This window comes from Chiloscyllium plagiosum, unplaced genomic scaffold (assembly GCF_037043375.1).
Source record: "Chiloscyllium plagiosum isolate Xiang-an unplaced genomic scaffold, Cpla_swu_hap1 HiC_scaffold_4, whole genome shotgun sequence".
Lineage (NCBI taxonomy): Eukaryota > Metazoa > Chordata > Chondrichthyes > Orectolobiformes > Hemiscylliidae > Chiloscyllium > Chiloscyllium plagiosum.
Window position 1 is genome coordinate 105,747,978 of NW_028270142.1, and position 21,352 is coordinate 105,769,329.

The following is a 21,352-nucleotide window of genomic DNA, read 5'->3' on the forward strand; positions in this document are numbered from 1 at the left end:
TCTAGAGTCGAAACCCTGGCCCATTGTAATTTCCAGCAATATTTTCGTTTTCAGTTTATTTCAGACCTCTTCATTTAGAAGTGTATGTTCTCTTGTTTTTTTTATCTGAGCCGATGTGGTCGTGGATAATCTCCTTTGATTTCTGTATTCTGTTCTGGTCTGATCACAGTTTGTTTGCTGCTTAAATTGTGATGTGATGGAGATGAGTCTGTGGAATGTGGTTTCCAGCCTTGGGTAACAGTGGTCTGCTCGGTGATGTAACCTCTTCCTCACGTGATGCGCTGGGGATTCCCTCGCGTCGACGTGATGACGCCACCGCCGCCGGATTGTGCGTACGAACGTCGCGGGCAACGGCTGGGCGCTCGCGATCCTGAGGCCAATTCCGTCGGCGCCATATTGCGATCCTCTGGGGACAGAGAAAGAAAGTGAGAGAGCCCGGAGGGCGAGGCGAAGGCAAAACTTTGGAGAGAAGCTAAGGGAGTCGACGCCCGCTTCAGGCTGAAGCGAACTGCACCCAGTTTGACGCCTGGCGAACTCAATGGTGAGCGAGGGGAGGCGGCCGTTGTCGTTTGTAGAAGTTGCGAGTCCACGCTGGCCGTTTGTGGGAATTTAAGTGAGAAGGAGGAGGACGAGGAGGGACTGCTGCCCCGCGTCCCCGGGAGCTTGGCGGAGCGGGGAGGAGAGCAGGGAGGACAGGCTCCGGGCGAGCGGTAACATCCAGCCAGTCCCGCCCGCTAAAAGGGTAGCGAAAATGGTCACCTCGGGAACTTATGTCCTGTCAGTGGTCGTGCTCCAAAGGAAAATCAACAATATTTGGGGGGCCGGGGGCGGGAGAGGTCCTGGGGCAGTCCTGAGTACCCGGGAGACGGGGTGGCTGTCCCGGTCCCCGTTTCCAGGGCATTCGGCTGTTGGGGATTGTTTTCCCGGGAAAAGTTCCTGGGGCTGTCGGTCCACTTCATTTCGTGAAATATTCACATGTTTTCGTCCACAGGCCGCGTTGCAATTTTAAAGGAAAAAAACCGCTGTTCTTTGACACCTTCTGTGTCTTATAAGGGGTTCACTGGGGATCTGTTGCAATTCGCCTTGTGCCGGTCCCGAGTTAATTGTACTTTCAGATCATAGGCGTTGACTTTTCGTTTTCCCTAAAAAAAAAGTCGTAGCAGCAAGTCCTTGTTTTCTCAAGTTGTCGTTTCTGGGCGTATGCTTCTGGTCGAACTGGTAATGCGAGCTTTAGCTGCGCTTAAATTTGTCGGTTGCATCTAGCACTGGAGTTGTTCAGATTGAACGCCACTGTTTGAAATTGACACGCTTGCCGTCAAAAAATAAATTGTGTTTAAACATGTCAGGGTAAAAGGTACAGTGGTTGCCAGCACATATGTAATTTAAGCATCTCGGACAGAATGTTTTTTTAACTAACCAAGTTTCTACCGTGTCTCAACCTAATGTTAATTGAGGATCTGAATGTGAACTAAGTTATCCGGACTGAAATCAGGAAGCGCTTCATGCAAACGCTCGACCAAATTAGGGATTCAAAAGGCTGTGAATGTGACTTGAATTGGTCAAATCTGTCATAAAAAAACTTTGATGAGGTGCCGGTGTTGGACTGGGGTGGACAAAGTTAAAAATCACATAACATCAGGTTATAGTCCAACAGGTCTATTTGGAAGTAATTTTCGGAGCGCTGCTTTGTTAGGTAGCTAAGTACGTCCGAAAGCTAGTACTTACAAGTAAACGTGTTTGACTATAACCTGGGGTTGTGATTTTTAACTTCAAAAAAAAACTTGTTACCTGCCTCTATAGAGTTACTGAGCAAAGGCGGCTAAATGGAATTTCAGGTATGGATCTACTCCCATTTCCGTGTGTTTCAGTTTAACTATTAAATGTCATAAACAGTCAATTTATAATTATCCTTATTTCATGAAATTCAGTGTATTCATCTAGTAACACTTCTAATTTAGCAGAACTTTTGGAATGGCTTTTATTTGAAGCACATTAATACTAAAGAATTTATTTTTCTTAATTGAATTTCTTTGTCAAGTTAACATTTAAGTTTAAAATATTTACTTTGGAATTGTGAGTACTTCATTACGATCTTTTGTTCACCAGTGCCATTAAATTTAATGGATAAGGGATGGTTTATTGATTTTTTTTAGTGACTTTCTGAAGGAAACTTAGGATGTTTATGGGAATGTTTGCGATGCAAAGAGCTTGAGCTTTGTGGGTACAAAGTATATAATTTAAATGAATTTTTTTAATGCAGCATTGTTTCAGTTGTGTTCTTGATTGTTGTGATTGAAAAACTGCTTTACATGATTAGGTTTGGTTTGTGACATATAGTAAAACAAACAACTGTGGATGCTGGGAATTTGAAACAAAAAATGGAAATTGCTAGAACAACCCTGCACATCTGGCATCATCTGTGAAGAGAAAGCAGAGTTAATGTTTTGAGCCCACTGATCCAACCTCTCCTGCAATTTGTTTCTGTTTGAGATAGTAATTTAAATGTTAGTTAAGCTGCATTTGGAGTTTTTGTCCACGCCAAAGGTACTCTATAGATCTTTCATAAAATGTTTAAAAGCTTAACATCCTACAATTGATTTGGATTCTATTTTTCCTGTTAAAATTCAGGATAATTCCTAAGGCTCTAATTGTAACATAGGTACACTTATTAAATATTTATCTGGTGTTCTTCCTCCAAATTGTTCTAAAGTACATCCCTATTTCAGTCCGTGAGACTTGGTTACCATTCCCTGACCAGTCTTCATTTTTTCCTTCTGTAAAAATGTTTTGAAGCATTTTTTTGTGAAAGAAAAAGATAGTGTCTGGAAGGTGAGCAACTTCGTTGAGTCACTGGGATAATTTGTAGAGGAAGAAAGGTCAGAAAATTGATGATGGAAAGCACTCTGTGTACATGGTGAAACCAGATTATGCAGTCTTTCTCACAGCTTGCATTTCAAGATGTTCATAGAGATAGACTTGGGGGTGATGGTGCCATTAAAAATCAAATTAATCCGGCCTTTCTTTTATCGAAGGTAGTCACTACTTGCCGTTGCATGGAGTAATTGTTACCAGTTACTTGTTAACAAAAGCCTAAACGTAATAAAAGTTCTGTTGTTGGCTGGCATGATTTGTTTTATTATTAAAGGAGTTGCAAATTGAATTGCAGAAATGTCAGCAAGTGACCTGACATTGTCAAAGATTGAAGGTCATTCAGCCAACTAGTTGGTTCAGCCAAAGATGCTTGCCTCAGGATGTGATGAATGGCCCATAATAGCCATTGCCAAATTTTTTGCTTTGTGTATTTCTGACCAGGAGATGATTTTGCTGTTGAATTTCCACTGGTTTTGATTTTAAGGCTGCTTGGTTCTATTCTTAGTCAAATGGTATTGAGTGTGGTTACTATTATGTTTCTGGATGTTTAGCTGTTGTGCCCATGTCTGACTTAATGAACTTTGAGATCTAAACTCTAGTAGAGTCAGTAGAGAGAGACTTTTAAGTGTGTACCTGTTGCTTGATGGTGCTGTCATTGACTCCTTCAGTTGCTTTACTTGTGACCCAACCTTGTAGCTGACATCTCCATACCTGGAACAATTCCAGTGAATCTTCTCTCAACCTGTCAAAAGTTCAAAACTACTTCCTAAACTATGGTGATTAGCAGAGTTGCAGCACCTGACTTATGCTCTAACCCAAACTTTATAAAATTTTGACTTAACTTCCTTAGAATTGACTAGGCTACCAGTGTGGTCTTTCACCTTCAAAGACTGATAAACATAAACCCTCAGTATGCTCTGTTTCTGCATGCTCAGTAGAACTGTCAATTAGTTTGTTTTGCCTCATGTCTCTTCTGCCAAATACATCACCTTTCACCTCTTGATTTTGAATTCCATCTGCCATTGTCTGTGTGTTTTAATAATATATCTTGTCTGATAGCTGATTAGTATCATCGAGGTTTGACACATCTCGGTTTGGCATAATGAATATTTAATTTTTAACTGTATTCTGCAAACTAAGCCTTTTATCTGTGTCAAAATAAAAGCTGTGGCTCGAGCATCGACCCTTAGGAAATACCACTCTCAATCATGCTGCAGTCTGAAAAAGATTCATTAACTATCTATGATCCCAGCTGATATTGCTGGACAAGTTGAATTCCAGATTGAATTCTGGCTATCCTGTATCATATTTTGGTTTGCTTCAGTTTTAATGAAGTGGCCTCTTGCATTGTGTTGTAGAGTTGAAAAAAGAAATGAAGATAGAATAATCCAAGCAATTTACTCGGAACAGAAGTTCATGCATTTTTAACTACATAGTATATGTATAATCACATTAATACCATTAATATGTACAATCTCATTAATGTCAAAATGCTACTTTATAAATGAAGAAAGTTATTAGGTTGGGTATAGAACCCAAAAGATACGTCGCATAATATCCAAAATTGTTACTCTGCAGTACTCATGAGTCCAAGTCCCTAACAGCTTGTTGGTTTCTTTCACTTGTGACTTCACCTTATGAATTTGAACTGCCTGTAGCTTATTCCTGGAGCTATTGTAAACCTCATCTTAAATGTAGTCAATAGGCAATAGTCAATAGTCCACTTTAAATAACCTCTTCTAGGTTTTATCCCAACATTTTTGACCTGGGGTAAATCTTAACTCTTTACTCTGCAGTAACCTACTTCATTATATCCTTTCCTTCCCAGGATTGCTTGTTTACAGACGTCTTCATCCAAGGACTTATAGAGCATGGAAACAGACCTTTCAGTCCAACTCGTCCATGCCGACCAGATATCCTAAATTAATCCAGTTCCATTTGTCAGCATTTCAACCATATCTCTTTCAATCCTTTGTATTTATATCCATATCGATGCCTTTTAAATGTTGTAATTGTACCAGCCACCATCACTTCCTCTGGTAGCTCATTCAATACAAGCACCATCCTCTCTGCGAAGCGGCCCTTAGATCCTCTTTTAAATCTTTCCCTCTCACCTTAAACCTATGCCCTCTAGTTTTGGACTCCCCCACCAGGGAAAAGGCCTTGGCTGTTTACCATATCCATGCCCCTCATGATTTTATAAACGCCCATAAGGTCACCCTCAGCCTCCGACCCTTCAGGGAAAATAGCCAGAGCTTATTCGGTCACTCCCTATGGCTCAACCCCTCCAACCTGGCAACATCCTTTGTAAATCTTTTCTGAACCCTTTCAAGTTTCACAACATCATTCCTATTGGAGGGAGACCAGAATTGCGCACAGTATTCCAAAAGTGGCCTAACCAAGTGCTGTACAGCTGCAACATGACCTCCCAACTCCTACATCCATGTACTGACTAATAAAGAAAGCATATTGAGTGCCGCCTTCACTATCTTATCTACCTGCACCTCCACTTACAAGGAGCTATGAACCTGCACTCCCAAGTTCTCTTTATTCAGCAACACTCCCTAGGGCCTTTACATTAATTGTATGACACCCCGGTTCACCTTTCCAAAATGCAGCACCTCGCATTGATCAAAAATAAACACCATCTGCCACTGTTCAGCCCACTTGGTCCATCTGCTCAAGGTCATGTTACTGAGGTAACCACCTTCGCTGTCCACTACACTGCCAATTTTGGTGTCACCTGCAAACTTACTAACCATACCTCTTATGTTCACATCCAAGTCATTTATATAAATGAAGAAAAACAGTAGACCCATTATGAATCCTCATGGCAGACTGCTTGTCTCAGGCCTCCAGTCTGAAAAGTAACTTTCCACTATCACCCTCTGTCTTCTACCTTCAAGCCAGTTCTGTATCCAAATGGTTCACTCTCCCTGTATTCCAGTTTTTCTAATCTTGCTAACCAGTCTACCATGACCCTGGGAAACTTTGTCGAATGCCGTACTGAAGTCCATATAGATCCCGTCCACCACTCTGCCCTTAACAATCCTCTTCGTTACTTCTTCCAAAAACTCCAATCCAATTATAGGACTGAGCAAAACTAAAACAAAAAATAAAATCTCTCAAAGGTATGGGTATTTCCCTTAGAAAATATTCTAAGTGGCAGAAATCATTATAACAGACCTTAAGGACCGATTATTTACCTGGCTGGTTTGTGAAACGATTGTAAGGTAAGCAAAAATCTATTAATTCAAAAGCTGGACCTTCAAGATTGTTGAAGAGAAATCACCATGGTTGCAGAAATATTCTGAAGTTAATTTTTAGCATTCCACACAGCGTTCATTACACATTTACAAAATCTCTCAATTTACATCCTACATGACTTAGCCTTGTTTGTCCTTAAACTTTTTTTAAAATTAAGCTGATTCCCCATTCCTTATGTTTCAATTATGGTAACCAGACTTTGCGAAATGCTTACTAAAATCAACACATCCATTGTGTTGCCTGCCTTTCTTAAATCTTTTGCTACTCATAAAATAATTGAATTAGATTACTAAAAGATCATCTCTCTTTTTCAAATCTTAAATTGGTTCTCTTTATTGGACTTGTAGAAACAGAAAAATAGAGCAGTTATAGACATTAGCCTGCTACACCATTAAGTATGATTCAAGCTTATCAATCAACTCTACTCTGTTTCTGCCTTCTCCCCATACCCTTTACTCCCTTCAGCCCTGAGAACTGTATCTCATTTTTAAAAACCTATTTTGGCCTCAATTGCTTCTGTTGCAGAGAATTTCACAGGCTGACTGAAGAAATTTCTCCTTGTTCCAGTTCAAAATGGTCTACTCTGTATCTTCAGACTAGGAACCCGGTTAGGAACCATTTGGTTATCGGGAGCATCCATTCTATGTTTGTGCTGTCTTGTCCTGTTAGGTTTCGACAAGATACCCCTCATTCTTCTAAACTCTAATCAATATAGTTTTAACCAATCCAGTCTCTTTTCAAAGGTCAGTCTTACTATCCCAGGAATCGGTTTGTTAAACCTTTCTTGCTCTCCCTCTAAAGCCAGAACATTCTTCCTTTTCATATGTTGGGCTCTTTTCCTGAGGTTTCACATATGAGATGTAACTCGCGCACACCAACTTTTGCAAACAGTTCAAGTTTATTAAAGCTTGTACAAGCTAGGTGGCCCCCTTTGGCCCTCTTTGCAGGCATGCGAAATCAAGTCAAAGTAAGGCCCTGAACAAACCTTTAACCAGGTAAATTGGCCATGCTGACAGATGCTCTGGCCGCTCCCCCACAGTCACCTGCCACTCAAGACAACTCAGTTACTCTGTCATGTTACCCCAGGTACAATGGCAGGATGAGATCATCCTCAGAGATAATGCTAATGCCCTAACCCTAGGGACTCGTTACGATTAGATTAGATTCCCTACAGTGTGGAAACAGGCCCTTCGGCCCAACGAGTCCGCACCAACCCTCCGAAGCGGAACCTACCCAGACCCATTCCCTCTAACTAATGCACCTAACACTATGGGCAATTTAGCATGGCCAATTCACCTGACCTGTACATCTTTGGACTGTGGGAGGAAGCCGAGCATCTGGAGGAAACCCACGCAGACATGGGGAGAATGTGCAAACTCCACACAGACAGTCACCCAGGAATCGAACTTGGGACCCTGGTGCTGTGAGGTAGCAGTGCTAACCACTGAGCCACCGTGTCGCCCAGTGCAGACGATTTCCTGACTGTGATTCCTCAAGACAATGCAGGTGCAACATACCTCTGGCCAGAAAGCAATTCTGGATGGAAGAGTTTGCATTATAGTCTAACTTGACAATAGCAGGGGAGTAATAGCAAATGACTGTCGAGATGAAGTGTAAATTACAATGGATAGTCATCCGCATTCTTTCATTGTTATCCCCACCCAAAGACAGTGCGATTTAACCCTTTAATATTACATTAATGTCCAGAGAGACATTCACATTTAATCTTTTGACATAAGGAGATCAAAACTGCATGCAATATTCCAGGTGGTCTCACCAAGGCCCTATACAAGTCTGATTTCTTCAAATGCCTTTTTAAAAAATTCTGTTATTGTTTTCAAACCTTGCCTTTGATGTCAAACTGACTAACCTGTCATTACTAGACATCTTCTTGACACCCTTTGTTTAACAGAGGTCAGTGTAGTCGTTTTCCAATCCACTGGAAACACCTGTATTTACAGAAGAATGGACGAATATAGAAAGTCCTGACACTATGTCCACTTCCTCTTGGTAAACTGAATGCATCAGATACATATCCTCTCTAGCATATTCAGCTTTTCAGCAGGTCCTTCCTATCAGATTTCACCCTATCTAATTCCTAAAACATCTCTGCTACTACAAATATTGAGATTCTTCATTCTTAGTAAACCCAGAAATAAAGTTCTCCCTGAGTATTGCAGCCTTCCCTGATGCCTATAAGTACTTAGCACTGTCTTTGTCGGTGGTGCCACCCAACCCTTACCTGCTTTGTATTTACTTGTGGTAGAAATAAAATTAATTTCATTACGTTTTTTGTTTCTTATTGATTCCTCACTAGTTTTATTTTCGTCTTCTTTTAACATCTCGATGTTTGTATTGGGCTGGTCCTTGCTTGAAGAATTTATCTGACATATAGTGCACATACATCTCGTATCATATTTTATATTCCCCTTATTTTTGTACTTAATAGAATGTAATGGCATGTATCTAAGAAACTTAGATTACCATTTCTTTAATTCACTGTACCCTCTTCAAAAGGGATTTATGTATTTATTTGAAGGGAAAGATATGTAGTTCCATGGGAGAGAGCATTGAGCAGTGTTCTTTGCAAGGCATGACACTGGCACAATATGCTGAATAGTTAAGTTCTGTCCTAATTAATTCATTCTTGTTTAGGACTAATGCTGTACACACAGTCCACAATGTACTGGAGTTTCACTTGCTGCCTTGATGATCAAGGAGTGGGAAGTCTGACAGTACTGCTGCTAACAGAATCATATAATATTCACTGCCTGGAGGATTGTGGTGCAAAGCTGTGTTTCCAGGCTATAAAAGAGGCCTTAGAATATTAGAAGCTGAAGCTTTTCTTCATCTGCTCCTAAGGATGTAAGGAGCAGGTTTGAGAAAAGCGACAGTAATTTATCAAGCATGGGAAAACAAGGCTGATTGGTTGGGCCATTATTGGCATGGAGAGAATACTTAAATATTCACCCATGGAATGTTGTTGCTGGCTGAGTCAAATTTATTGCATCTAGTTACCTTTGAGAAGATGGTCAGTTGTTGCTTTGAACTGCTGCAGTCTGTGTTTTTAGGTGGACCCACAATACTGTTAAGGAGAAACTTCCGGAATTGGAGTATTGAAGCAGTGGCAATATATTTCCAAGTCAGGATGGTGAGTAGGTTGTGGGTGAAATTGGAGGTTGTGGCATTCCCAAGTATCTGTGGCCTTTTCCTTCTATCAATTTTTATGGTGGAAGACACTTCAAGCATTCCTTTTAATACGAGAGGATACATGGGAGGAGTTAAGTAGCATTGTCCTCATCGGTAATGAAGTAATATTAGTCAAACTAGTGGGGCTAAAGGCAGCAAAGTCTCCAGAATAGAGATAGCAGATGAGGTAGTGGATATATTAGTTGTAACTTTTCAAAATTATTGGATTCTGGGTAAGTTCCACAGCATTGGGAAAACTATCAGTGACACACCTATTTAAAAAGGGAGGAAGATAAAAAGGTAACTATAGATGGATTAGTCTAACATCTATTGTTGGGAAAGTATTGGGATCAACTGTGAAGGAAGTAATACAGAACACTTGCGAAATCATCTAACCAAGCAGAGTCAATTTGACTTCATGGAAGAGAAATAGTGTCTGACGAATCTGTTGGAGTTTTTCAAGGAAGCCTCAACTCGAGTGGATAGATGTGTTGTATTTGGATTTCAAGATGACATTCAATAATGTACTTCTCAAAAGGTTATATTGTAAGAGCCCACTATTGGCTGTAGTATATTGGCATGGATAGAGAATTGGCCGTGGGCCAGAAATGGCAAGTGGGGATAAGGGGTTCTTTTCCAGGTTGGTAATCCGTGGCAAGTGGGGTTCCATAGCAATCAGTGCTGGAACTCCACCTGTTCACAAGATATATCAAAGACCCGGAGTAATAAAATGAAGGTACTGTAGCCAAATTTGCAGATGCTAAAGAAAAAAGTGGCGAGGTAGGTAGCGACAGGGATACAAACAGTTTACACAGAGATATTGATGGGTTAAGAAGCAAAAAGATGGCAAATGGAGTATAACATGGAAAAATGCAAAGTTCATTTTGGAAGGAAGCACAAAAAGGTGTTGGAGTATAAGAGTAGGGAAGTCTTACTGCACTCATACGAGGTCCTGCTGTGACCACATCTGGACAACTGTGAGCAATTTTGGTCCCATTATTCAAGGAAAAATATTTTATTGGAGGCAGTGCAGAGAAAGTTCACCAGGATGATCCCTGGTAGGAAGAGATTAGCCTTTGCTTATAAGTCAAACAGGATGGACTTTACTCATTGGAATTTAGAAGAATGAGAAGTGATCTCCTCAACAATTAGAACTCTGAAGCATCTTGACAGCATAAATGTGAGAGGATGTTTCCCCTCATGGGAGAGTCTAGGAGCAGGCATGGTTCCAGAATAAAAGGATGCCAATTTAAGACTGAGATGAATTTTTTCGAGGGTTGAGAGTCTTTAGAATTCCTTACCACAGAGAGCTGTGGAGGCAGAGTCCTTTTGTATATTTAAGGCTGAGACAGATTGTTAGTCAGTAGCAGAATTGAGGGTTATAGGGAAAGGGCAGGAAAGTGGATGTGAAGAATGCCATCAGATCAGCTATGATCTTATTGAATGCGGAGCAAGCTTGAGCTGTTCCAATGGTCTTATTTTCATGGTTTGGAAAGTGCTGTCTAATAAGAAGAAAATCAACTGCTGGTCCAAACTCTTGGATAAGGCAGGTAGACAGGTGGATTCTGATTACTCACGTATTGCTATGTGAATGCAGTAGAAATTGGCAGTCTTCGTAACCCTCTTGTCATAAAGTTATGCAGAAATTTCTTTGTTTTTGTAAGACAGGATATATATATTTCACTGAGTGGCTGACTGATGATCTTAAGTTGATTTCTAGTGTAACTTAGTACTGTTGGATTATTTAGTGATTTTCACTGGCAGAATTACATCTAATAGTATACACACTTAACTGAGGCTTACAACCATGGCCAATGTTGAGTATGCTATTATGCCTGTGGCGAATGTTCAATGGGGCATGTTGCTTAAAATGGTCAGCTAGTCACTGGAACAAATGACCTACAGACCTGACAGCACACCAGCACTGACATGCATTTGATTATTCATTTGTATGATAGGCAGAATGTCATTTTGGCTTGATGGTAGCATCTTGTTTAAACTAGCAGTGTATGGGAGAAGCATGAGACAACTTGTTTCTCCTGTTCAATTTATTGCGACACTTTCCCTTTCTGTGACAACCAGAGGTAGAGTGAGCACCGCTCAGGGCCAAAAGTGGTGAACGTGGGCTCTTTGGTGGGGTTTTGCAATATAAACTGATCCTCTGGTGTTGGAATTTGTATTATGCAGGATAGCTTTAATACTCCCTGACTTAGCATTAAGCCTACACTGAGCAGATGGCTATGGCCCTGTTGACAAGATTATCAATAAGTTATTGTATCATTTGTGGAAATGTAGGAATCCTAACACACAATGCCCAGTGAACGTCGGTTCTCGGCTGATAGTACTTCAGATCCCACTGATGTTCCTCTGGAGGAACAGTTAATTGTTCTTGCTGCATCATCCTATTAATAATAGCCCATTGTGTAAATGGTTTCCCTTTTTAAGTCTGTCCCTTGCATAGTCTGGATGAATGCAAGATGAGAAAGCTTCGATTTTGTTTTTTGTCTCCTTTTTAGTTATGTTGAGGTTCTGTACTACGAAGCAATCGTTAATCATAAAATAGTTACAATGTGGAAGAAGAATGTTGTGCATGTTTGTACATGCTGTCTCCCTGCAAGGGCAATTCAGCTTGTCCAGCTCACCATATACTTTTCCTGTCTTGCTACTATTTCTTTCCTTTCAGATAATTGCATAGTTCTCTTTAAAAAGCTGCAATTAAGTTGCCTCTAACACACTTTTCAGGCAATGCACTCCAAATCCTAATCATTGTGTGTGTTTTAATAAAAAGAAAAAACTCATTTTTGGTACTATTGCCATGACCTTAAATTGGTGTCTGGTAATTCTTGGTCTCTGCTCACCCTATCTACTTTGCCCATATTCCTCCATGAGTTTGAATATTGATATCAATTCCAATATTGATATCAATTCCTCTTGATCTTCTCTTCAAGGAGAACAACTCTAATGCTCCTCTACGTCCACAAATCTGAGATTCCTCATGAAGAGCTTGTGCTTGGATTTCTCCTGCTTCTCAAGTGCTGTCTGACCAGCTGTGCTTTTCCAGCACCACACTTTCGACTTGTGCTAAATTGCCCATTGTGTTTGGGGATGTGTAGGTTAGGTTCATTAGTCAGGTGACGTATAGAGTAATAGGGTGGGGGAATGGAACTGGGTGGGTTGCTGTTTGGAGGGTTGATGTGGACTTATTGGGCCAAATGGCCTGTTTCCACTTTGTAGGGATTCGATGATCCCAAACCTTGGTCGCTGGATTATTAGTGCAGTGACACGACCAGTATACTGCAGCTTGCCCAATTGAAGCTGATATGTTTAGTTAATGGATGTAAGTTTGTTTGCTGAACGTTCGTTTTCAGACGTGCTGAGCTGAGACAACTGAAAACGAACCTTCCAGCTCAGTAAGCAAATTTACATCCAGAACCCAAACCTGAGTTACAAATCTACTCAAAACTTGCCTAATTAATTAATATTATCATTATTAAGGATTTATTAATATCTCCTTCCTTTTACCTGTTTTGATTCTTGAGAAAACTCTTCTTAACCATTATCTCAATGTGCTCTGCAGCCTTCAATAATTTGTGCACTTGTACTCAAGTCCGTGTATTCCTACATCCCATTATAAATTGCATCCTTTTCTTTTACATTGTTTATTCCTCCTCCTCCCTATCAAAATCTATCTCTTCATACTAGTCTGCACAAAATTCTACCCACTACATGCTCAGCTACCCATTTCATTATCTTGTCTGTGTTCTTTTGTGGTCAGTCACAAGTTTAAGATGCATCCAAATTATAACATGAGCAAATACTGTATTGAAGTTAAACCCTTCACACACAAGGTCATTAATGTAGGTTAAGAAAAGCAATTATCCTAATTCCAATCCCTGAGGGAAATCACTATATACTTTCCTCAAGTCTTGAAAAACAACTATTCATCATTACTGTTAGCTGTGACTGCAAAAGTTGTATCCCTGCCGCCACATCTAATCATTTCCATAGCTTTGTGAAGGTGCTGGTGTTGGACTGGGATGGGCAAGGTCAGAAGTCACATGGCACCAAGTTAAAGTCCAACAGTTTATTTGAAATCACAGGCTTTCGGTGCACTGCTCCTTTATCAGGTGAATTGCTTCCTTTTATTTTACATGATTTATTTCTCCACCTACCTGTCAAAATCTACCTCTTGATTCTAGTCTGGACGAGTCACTTAATGAAGAGCAGTGCTCTGAAAACTTTTGATTTAAAATACACCTGTTGGACTATAACCTCGTGTGCTATGATTTCTGACTTTGCCATAGCTTGTTTCACTTCTATCCTCATCTTTCTTTTATCTTTTGATAGTTTCCTGATTTATGTTCCTACCTGTTCAAGCTTAACTTGGCACCTCTGCCTATCTGACGTCTGAGTTTTCTGATTGTTTCTGGTTATCTGATGTGTACGTTTTTGCTTTGGTCAGTTCCACTTTGCCAGTGTTGAGTCTTCAGTTCGTCGTCTCCCAGCTCTAACCATAAACGGGTAACAAAAATTGTTACTTTTTAAAATTCAGTTCAGCCGACCATTAGTCTTTATGCTCCTGTTAAGACCCATTGGTATAGTGTATTGTTTATTAGCCTTGATGTTCTGAGTTGTACCAATGTTCTTTTTTTTAAAACAGAAGTACAATGTCCCAATTTACCTGACTTTCAGACCGAAGTATAAACAGTTTTCAGTACTGATCAAGAATTATTGTTTATTACAAGTAATTAGACAATAGTTATAATTAAATAGATGTAAACCCTTGGCATATAAACTATTAAATAAAATTCTAATCCCCTTAAACGAGCCTGTGCACAGATGAACAAATAGAGAAAATAGATTATGGGAGGTAGAAAAACTAGGATGTCAGTTCATTGGAATTTGTTTCCCAATTCTGTTGTTGAGGTGATCCTTCTTTGACTGGCCAGACCCCTTGTTCAGATATCTTTCTCTGTATGCTTCCGTTGGCTTGTAAGAAGTATAGAATAACTGATTCACTTGGAAAACGTCTCTGATTTATCAAATCAGAAGTTATAGCGGAAGCCCTGTTGCAGGAAAGTTAACTAGTTTTATTCAGATTTGAACTGAATTTTTGATAGAGAACAGTAGCTTCTAGGCTGGGACAAGGTTTACACTTTTTTTTTCTCTTTTCCCACTGTTTCTCTGTGACTTGTTTTCAACTCCAAGCTGCTCAGCCACCTGAGGATGAGTCACAGTTGTTAGCAAGCAAAAGGTTTCAGGCATCAAAAACTTACTCGTCTGTGGACCATAGAGTCATAACGATGTACAGCATGGAAACAGACCCTTCGGTCCAACCCGTCCATGCCGACCAGCTATCCCAACCCAGTCTCGTCCAGCACCCGGCCCATATCCCTCCAAACACTTCCTATTCGTATACCCGTCCAAATGCCTCTTAAATGTTGCAATTGTACCAGCCTCCTCCACGACCTCTGGCAGTTCATTCCATACACGTACCACCCTCTGCGTGAAAAAGTTGCCCATTAGGTCTCTCTGATCTCTTTTCCCCTCTCACCCTAAATCTATGCCCTCTTGTTCTGGACACCTCAGGAAAAGACCAATTGCAACTTATTTCTAACAAGAGCTGTATCTGTACAAACCCTCTACTCCAGACCATCTCCAATTTAAGCTGCAATTTCTGCTTATTCAAATAGTTGTTTGCCATTGGTATCATAGTTATTTGGTATCAGCTGTCATAAGTATTAGGTTATTTGCTTTCAAAATTGCAGCCTTTTGCTTTCAAACCTGGTTTATAAAGCAGTTCTTTTCTGTTTCAGTCCCCACTTTTAAAAAACAGAAACAAGGATACACAATATTCCACTCTAATTGAACATCTTCCATCAGTCCAGGACTCTTCTCGGCAGCACTTTTAATCACTGTAAACAAAAGACACACTTTGTGTTGGACACACGTCTTTGATGTAATGTTTCTGTTGGGACCTCAAGATCTCCTTTGGATAATTGGTATTTAGATAGTTGAGGTTCCTCTATATGCTGAAGTAAAAATCAATCTCGTAAAAGCTGACCCCCTATTTTGGCCAAAAAATGTCAAATTTTCCATTATCTCCTGTAAAAGTTGACCCTAGTTCTTCAGATAGCAGATCAACATTTGTGAATCAAGATATTATCCTATACATAAGTGTTATGAGGAAATAAATTTGTCAGTTTGAAAAATTAAAACAACAGTGGACAAGAGAAAATAGAGGGAAATGGAAGAATTTGGTGCAAAAATTTAAGATGCATCAGGTCAGAGTCCGTTGACAACCTCCCTTTGTGTTGTTTTCTTTATTCGTTTGGGCTTCTGCTAATAGATATTTTGGACTGTAGCATGAATTTCAGCCCACCCCATAAATTTAACCTTTTAAAAATGTTCAAAAAACTTGACTTTTACATGGGTATATATGTACTTTCACAAAATAATTGGTAAAATAGTCAGTTTCACTTGGCAGTTTAACCAATTGGGTTTATGGGACTGTCGGATAAATGAACTAATTTTGTACCATTTACAATATATTCATACAACTTAATGAAATTAAATGGAAAAATAAACTGTCACCAGTTTTGAAGAGCATAGGCATATAATTCAGCCAGCCTTATTCTCCCACCTCTATATTGAATCATAGAATCTCTACAGTACAGGTAGAGACCGTTTAGCCCATTGAGTCTGCACCACCCCCCCCCCCTCCCCAAACCTATCCATGGAACCTAACCATGGCTAACCCACCTACTCTACACATCCCTGGACATTATGGGGCAATTTACCATGGCCAATCCACCTAACCTGCACATCTTTGAGAGGAAGCTGGAGCGTCTGATGGAAATCTGTGCAGACATGGGGCGAACTTGCAAACTTCACATAGACAATCAAACAAGCCCGGGTCCCTGATGTTGTGAAGCTTCAGTGGTAACCACTGTGCCACCTATGTAATATAAATTACATGACACTTTAATTTTCAATGTCATGAAGGGCCATGTCAATTCATGTGTATATTTATATCTTGTGTTATTTTTCAGCACAGTTTGCTGAAGAGTTATTTTATAAGGAGGATCTTTGTTACTATACAAGAGAGGCCTGACCATGAAGTCACAAATTTATTTTCCACTTGCTACAATCATTTGGAGGCTGTTTGGTCTTCAACGTTCTGACCTAAGGCAATGGGATGTAATTTGATTGTGAAAGAGGTTTTTATTTGATTTGTAAATGATTGACTTCATTTCTGTACTCTTTGTGACATAAAATATTTTGACAATGATAAAGGGGTTGTACATATTTCCTTGAGGATTGACTGCATTGTCGTACATTTGTCATGAAGGTGTAGATGTACTGTACCTTTGAGAGTTGAAAATCTAGCAAAACTGCCTGACACAGCATAGTGTTCTGAACAAGGTAACAATGTAACATGGTCAACACCAATAGAATAGCTGGGTTGCCATGAGACAAAAACTAATTCAACTTCGGCCAATCATTTTAAATTATGCCCCAAGATACCAAACTCCAATCGCGTTTGAACTTAGTATTTTGATAATGTTAAAACCAATGAAACAATCTGATGTTATGGGGTATTAAGCTGGGCATGTTTGAGCAATTAAGATAACTGCCAAAAGACCAACAGATGTAGGGTGCTAGTTTCTGAGATGCCTGTCTGTGGAAGAAGTCTGTGCAACAAAACATTGCTACTGACCAGGAGAGAATCTACAAAGGAGATTCAGCAAAGCTGGCTGGTTTTGAAACATGATTTTTTTTCGTAAATATTAATCTAGATTTTTTTTATCAGACTAGTATTATAGAGTGGGAAGTTTAAGAGAAAGGTGTTAGTTAATATTCTCTGTTAGACTTAAAGAATGAAGTTGTTAATTTTTACTTTAGATTAGATTAGATTACACACCGAATCATCAACGCCACACTCACAGGAATCCGATTCACGAGAGAAGAAGAAAAGGATAGCCAACTCCCATTCCTAGACGTGATGGTACAGAGAACACCGAACGGAGAATTCACTACAAGGGTACACAGGAAAGCCACACACACAGACCAAGTCCTAAACTATGAAAGTAACCACCCCAACACACACAAACGAAGCTGCATCAGGACACTATTCAAAAGGGCCACAACACACTGCAGTACACCAGAACTGCAAAAAGAAGAAGAGGAACACCTATACAAGGTATTCGCCAAAAACGGATACCCGCGCAACTTCATCAACAGATGCCTAAGAGAAAGACCACGGAACGAGGACATACCACAACCAAAAGAACTAGCCACACTACCATACATCAGGAGCATCTCAGAACTGACAGCCAGACTACTGCGACCCCTAGGACTCATAATGGCACACAAACCAACAGCCACGCTCAGGCAACAACTCACCAGAACGAAGGACCCGATACCCAACATGAGCAAGACGAATGTAGTGTACAAAATACCATGCAAGGACTGCACAAAACACTATATAGGACAAACAGGAAGACAGCTAACAATCCGCATACATGAACATCAACTAGCCACGAAACAACACGACCAGCTATCCTTAGTAGCCACACACACAGACAACAAGCAACATGAATTTGACTGGGACAACACTACTATCATAGGGCAAGCCAGACAGAGAACAGCCAGGGAATTCCTAGAGGCATGGCATTCATCCACAAACTCCATCAACAAACACATCGACCTGGACCCAATATACCAACCACTACAGCGGACAGCTGAAACTGACAACCGGAAGCGGCAGGGACAGACCACTATAAACACCGGAGGAAACATCAAAGAAGCGCTTCGCAGGAGGCTCCCAAGCACTGATGATGTCGCCTAGCCAGGGGACGAAACGTTTGCAACAAAAACTTCCAGCTCGGCGAACAGAACCACAGCAACGAGCACCCGAGCTACAAATCTTCGCGAAAACTTTGATTAGATTACAAGTCCACACCGACCCGCCGAAGCGCAACTCACCCATACCCCTACATTTACCCCTTACCTAACACTACGGGCTATTTAACATGGCCAATTCACCTTACCTGCACATTTTTGGACTGTGGGAGGAAACTGGAGCACCCGGAGGAAACCCAAGCAGACACGGGGAGAACGTGCAAACTCCACACAGTCGGTCGCCTGAGGCGGGAATTGAACCCGGGTCTCTGGTGCTGTGAGGCAGCAGTGCTAATCACTGTGCCACCCACAACTCACAAATAGTGACTTTTGAGTAGTTCTTTGCCTCTAAAATTTTAAGTTTACAGCACAGGGTGAATCTTTCCTGCGTTGCTGGTTTAAATTAGCAGAGGAGTTTACTCTGTTGTGTAATAACTTTTAATGTAAACTTTATCTAATAATTATTAAATTGTGCGACAAAGTTTTCCGTTCATTGGATTGAGAGCGCATCCCAATCAGTAACCAAAAGTTAGTAACATTTAAACTCCTCTTTAATGAGATTAAATGAATGAGCAAAGTCTCTGAAATGGTTGGCTATCTGGCAGCTGTCTTTTGTGTATAGATTCATTAGTGTTTTCTTATATTATGGTCTCTGACTGTTGATAAAGTTTAGGATTAACGTTTATAATTTATGTTTCTTAAAGCCAGGCTGATGCCAGCCTATCTCTGTTGTCGTCCTGTTTCCCTATTACCCTATCAGTTAACGCAAACACTGAGAGACACAGTGTGGCTTTACCTCCTTCATCTTTATCCTGTACCCTGGAGGGACAGAGAACGATCGCCCGTGTGCACAGAGACATGAGTTCTTGGTCTTCTCTTGAGGAAATTCTTAAGGAATTATTAGGTTTGATTAGATTCCCTACAGTGTGGAAACAGGCCATTCGGCCCAAAAGTCCACACGGACCTTGTGAATGGTAACCCACCCAGACCCATTTCCCTCTGACTAATGCACCTAACACTGTTTATATATTAACACATAGGCAATTTAGCATGGCCAATTCACCTGACCTGTACATCTTTGGATTGTGGGAGGAAACCCATGTGGACATGGGGAGAATGTGTAAACTCTACACAGACAGTTGCTGGAGACAGGAATCGAACCTGGGTGCCTGGTACTGTGAGGCAGCAGTGCCAGCCACTGTGCCACCCAAAATTATATAGGCACTTACAGCTTCTAAGTAAGCCAACATCTATATTGATTGGGTAACCGTTACAATCAGCGAGCGTAAAGCTTAAGCCATCTGGCATCATACAATGGATGTTCTTAACCTTGTTAGCTGGCTTCACACAATGAATGCTTTTCACCTCATTAACCCACTACCCTTGCCTCTAGCACTTCATTGTTCACTGCAATTTCTCATCTGTACCAAGTCATGCTAGCTGAGCCTTTGTCTCATACAACCCAAAACTTAACTCTTTCCCTACCTGCTCATACCTTATATGTATTCTCATTCCCTTTTATCATTTTGTGAAAACCAATGGCATAGGGGCTGACCTTGGTGCGGTTGTCGTTTGAATCCTTAACAGCTGAGTATCGGGTCACCAAAGCCCGTCCTGTTGGAAATATTCCCTGCATGAAGTCTATCACTCGATGTAAGATGCATTTCAGAACAGGTATTCCCAGGAAGCTTCCCATTATAATCACCCTTGCGTAAATAGCCACGTTCACCAACCAGTCCTTCCATCCTCTGAGCCCCCAGTTCCCCCATCCAACCCATCCCTTGCCCTCCTTTATAGACCCTAATTATTCATCTATCTTGTGGACATAATGGGTGACATTAGCTGTGACATCATCCAGACTCATACATTTGTCCTGTACTATAGAGCAAGCACCACCCTGACAGGCGAGGAGGTAATCCAATGTATAGTGACTTTGCATGAAGAAAAGTCTGAGTTGGTTCAGGTTCTGGAAGATGACCTTGAGCGCTCTGCAAGTAGTGTTGCCCAACATGGTAAGTCCGCAAGTTAGTTAGGGTTGTGGGCGGCCATGTTAGCCTCAGAAGCCCCAAGGGAGAAAAAAAACCTGCAGCACTGTAACCAGCTGCCTGTCCGGCAGGAAGGGTGGGAAGCTCTTTATAGGCAGTGCAAAATTCCTCTGAGACATCGCGCTTCTGACAGTCGTGTGCCGGTCCCCAGTGCCCCAGACAGGGTACTGTCCTGGGAAGTAGGTGCCAATGGCCACCGAGTGAGGGTAAGGTACCGTGAGGTGGGTACGATTGACTTTACCACATAGGAACTGTTCCTCTCTTTTGAAGGGAATGCCATTGGACCTCTCTTGACATTTCACATGTCCTGGGTAGGCATCAGGAGGCAGGGAAAAGTTGGAGATGTCCAAGGACCACCAATGGGCATGATGATCAGCAACACTGGAATTACTAATTTCCCCCATCAGCACACGCGACTGATAGATTCAAATGACAGAGAATGTCTCTACCAGCAAGGTTGAGGCTCGGAGAGGGAGTGACCGCAAACTGAATAAGGGAACTCTGTTGTCCATAATGAACCATGAGTTTAGAGGTTGAGGGAATTCCTGGACCTGGGAGGAAAGGCCTGAGAGGAGCAGTTTTTCATCAGTTGAGGGGAATTCATACTGTGAGCAGATGTCAGCATCTAGCATAGAGGATATAGTGCCAGTGTCCAAGTGGAAGAGTAAGTGGGCAGACTTGACACCAAGGTAAAGGATGGGTTCCTCCTCAGAAGAGTTGAGGTCGGGAAAATTACTGCATCTTAGAGCGGGGCCTTGTCTGCCGAGTGTTAGTCAGTGACAGAATGGATTGTGGGTGGAGAAAGGGGCAAGGCGGTCGGGACTCTGCCTGAGTTGTCGGGGAGGAGGTCCGATAGGCCTGGCAAAGGGCTGTCTATGTGGACAGTCACTCCTCCAGTGGCCAGAGGAACCACAGGTGAAACAACCTGTCTGCTGTTAAATTGAATTCCCCAATCCTGATCTCGAAAGTCCGGTGTGTTTGGGACAGGGCGAGGAGAGGCGCCTGGTGTAAAGGGGGGTGTCACAGGACCATTAAGGTATTTGGCACAGCCATTGCTGTATGGATCCACACACTCT

The 21,352-nt window shown here is 41.3% G+C and overlaps 1 protein-coding gene across 4 annotated transcripts in view; it reads left to right on the forward strand.

The window, feature by feature from the left end:
• Positions 1 to 260: 260 nt before the first annotated feature.
• The window catches only part of plekhf2 (pleckstrin homology and FYVE domain containing 2), a 44,562-nt gene continuing 23,470 nt past the window's right edge, over positions 261 to 21,352 (forward strand). Inside the window, exon 1 of one of the 4 annotated variants that reach the window (XM_043688026.2) lies at positions 261 to 541. The gene's annotated coding sequence lies outside the window, so the exon portion shown is untranslated. Of the gene's footprint in view, positions 542 to 1,662; positions 1,836 to 5,150; positions 6,105 to 9,267; positions 9,290 to 21,352 lie in introns of those variants that run through there. The other 3 variants (XM_087986549.1, XM_043688027.2, XM_087986548.1) reach the window with 3 other exon arrangements.